Source organism: Bison bison, unplaced genomic scaffold (genome assembly GCF_000754665.1).
Source record: "Bison bison bison isolate TAMUID 2011002044 unplaced genomic scaffold, Bison_UMD1.0 scf7180017864508, whole genome shotgun sequence".
Taxonomy (NCBI): Eukaryota; Metazoa; Chordata; class Mammalia; order Artiodactyla; family Bovidae; genus Bison; species Bison bison.
In genome coordinates, this window is record NW_011495064.1 from 2,619,517 (window position 1) to 2,622,870 (window position 3,354).

Below are 3,354 nucleotides of genomic sequence, written 5' to 3' on the forward strand. Positions count from 1 at the left end.
TAGGAGAGGGGAGGGTGGTCACGCCCTCACCACCTCCATGGGCCAGGACTCAGACACTAGCTGGATGCAGGTGTGTGCAGGGGGAGAGAACCCAGACCCTCTGAGCTGGACCCGAGGCCTGAGCTTTTCATGGCGGAGAAATAGAACCTTCTGGGCTGAAGGCAGCTGCTCAGAACCCCAGTGACCAGGGCTGACCCCAGACTGAGCCCGAAGGGGCTGCTGCCTCTGTACATACTTCTGAGCTGGCTGGGTCTCACTCACCCCACAGTCCCAGGAGGCCACCAAGGGTGGAACGTCCACAGCAGGCTGGCTGGGTGACTGTGGTGGGGAGAGGGAAAGGAGGATCTGCCCACTGCAGCCCTGGGGGCGGGGGAGAGCGCCTGGTTCACATCCTGATGAGACGCCAGCTGACAGCACAGTGGGCATCACGGGGTGAGCTGTGGGGGAAGCACGTCCATCAAGGGTGGGTTTCTCCTGGGCTGAGAAATTTTGTTTGCTCATGAAAATTCTAGTTTCTTTTTGAACCTGTTTCCTTCCCTGGGGTTGCAAGGCCAGGAGGACCCCTTTTAGGAACACAAAGTTAGGCGGTGGTGACGCCCACGGATCACCCTTTGGTTTAGGTCTCGGGGTCGGTGTGGATGGACTTCCATAGCTTTGGCATCTTCTGAGTTACAGGAATTCACAGCTGGCGTCTCCCAGGCGATGAGTACAGAAACCCCCACTTGCAGAAAGAGGAAGGGACAAAAACAGCCTCAGGCACCGGAGGTGACAGCCAGGAACAGGGGTGGGGCTGCAGGTATGTGAGTAACAGCCAGAATGTTCTCTAATGGAATCTGGGTCCAGTAAGGGAGAGGACGTCTCCGCTGAGAATGAAGGTGTGTGAGAGGGCACACGGTGACAGTGACGCATCCCAGGGGACTCTGGTGAGCACTGGTTCATTCGGGCTTCCAAGTCCCGAAGGTGACCACGTGGCAGGCACCACAAAGGGCACACGACACCCATTATCTCATTTAATTCACAAATATCCCTGTGGGAGGGGATTACTCTCATTCTATAGACAAGCAAATCAAGACCCAGAAATCAAGTCGTTCATCTGAAGTTGCTCAGTGAGTAAACAGAAGGGATTTTCAACCCAGATATACCAAACTCACTCTCAACAAGCTGAGGGTTCTCCAAGGTGTCTGGTTAGATGCCTGTTGTATATTCAAGGTGGGACGAGAGAGAGGGCCGTAACTGTGATAAAATTAGGGGTGCAACCCTGACGCACTATGCGGCTGTTTTTCCTTTTTTTTTTTTTTTACTGTGGTGGGTCTTCTTTGCCTCACGCGGGCTTTCTCTAGCTGTGGTGAGCAGGGCTACCCTTTGTTGCAGTGCACGGGTTTCTCACTGAGGTGCCTTCTCTTGTTGCAGAACATGGGCTCTAGGCACGCAGGCTTCAGTAGCTGCAGCATGCAGGCTCAGCAGTTGTGACCCAAGGGTTTTAGAGCACGGCCTCAGTAGCTCTGGTGCACCGGCTTAGTTGCTCCAAGGCATGTGGGATCTTTTCAGAGCAGGGATTGAACCGGTGTCCCTTGAATTGCAAGATGGATTCTTAACCACTGGACTACCAGTGGAGCCTGTATGTGGCTGTTTTTGTGGAAGATGCTCTGCAGAAGAGAAAGCCAGGGGCCACAGTTCAGAACAACCAGGTTCCTGGATGGTAATGTGAATGATAGGTCCTTTTTGCAGGAAGAAAACCCAGGACAAGGGGACTGCGACACCAGCCCAGGCAAGCAGAGAGCAGAGCTGTTCATCAGCGGGGACCCCATGGCTCCCTGCCCACGGCCTCAGAGGCGCAGCTGTCTCTGCCTAGCCACACTTCCAGCCTGCCTGCTAGACGGCGGGACCATGTGAGGGCAGAGAGAAAGAAGATGGCGTTTCCGAAAGTGGGGAGCTCTGAGGTTCATGGTCTCCTACCCCCAGCTGGTTGGGCTGCAGGCATCAGCTCCTGGTGGGGCAGAATGCAGAGCCTCCCCAGGTCAGCAGGCTGGAGCCAAGATGCTTTCCTGAATGGGATTTCCAACGACAAGCTCTCTGTTCCTTGTCCGTGCATGCATGCTCAGTCATGTCCGACTCTGTGACACCATGGACTGTAGTCCGACAGGCTCCTCTGTCCATGTGATTCTCCAAGCAAGAATACTTGAGTGGGCTGGCATTTCCTCCTCCAGGGGATCTTCCCAACCTAGGGATGGAACCCAGGTCTCCTGCACTGCAGGCGGGTTCTTTACCACTGTGCCACTTTGGAAGTCCCCTGTTTCATGTCCACTATTCATGAAAAACTGACATCTCTCTCCTCCCCTCAGCCTCCCCATTCCCTTACCCATCAATCTTGCCCCCAGAGGGATCCACTGTGAAAAGTGTGGCTTCTGTCCTACGAGGGAATCATTTATCTACATATTTACAAATTGATATTTTCTTAAAAGAAGATTGCGTGCAGTGTACTGGCCGGCAGCCTCCCCATTTCATCTCTGAATGGTGGGCTTTCCTGGCTCCTCAGTCTGCATGTGGATGCCTAGTGTCCTTCTCTGGCACAGATGGCATGGCATCCCACAGTGCAGACACAGCCCTTGTGGGCCCGGGTGCTGAGTGGATATAGTCACAGGCCTTCTTAAGAATGGGTTTCGCACAGAGTTGCTCCTTCCCATCAACTAACCAGAGGTGGGGACAGGGGAGCTGGGGAGGTGACATCTTGCCCCAGAGGATCTGGTAATCCCAGGACTCTGGTCCCTCTGATGTTTAAGGGATTTATAGGAGATGACGGACCCAAGGGGTGATGTGGCTAGGGGATTGACAGTTGGGAAATGGATGAGGTCTAGAAAGTCTTTTGTCTAGGAGGGGTGGGCCTGTGAGGCTACAGGGTCTGAAACACCTCCCATGGTGCAATGGTAGCTCCACATAGTCAGGCCTGCTGCCCTCAAAGAGCTGAGCTGCAGCCTCCTTCTAGGGGCTGAGGTGCCATCCACTCCGGGCAGCCAGGCTGTGTCCTGCAAACCTCTGGGTGCAGCTCTCTGGAGCCTCCGTCTCGATCACCCAGGTGAAGCACTGGCAGCTCCCCTCCCTTCCTTACAAGAGCTCTGCTCTTCTGAGTCATGGACCAAGCAGTGGGGCAGCCAAGAGCCTTTCCTTTCTTTTTTTTAAGCCCCAGAGCTGCAAAAACTGGTCTGTTTATAGTGATAGAAATCAACTTACCCAAAGGACATGCTTCCTGGCAAGTCCAGGAGACCAGTGGGACACAGCCACCATGGAGCCTGAAGGGTCCTGGGTTCCCCAGAAGCCCGCTGGCATGCGTAATGTCGCCCTCCTTTCTCACTGCCT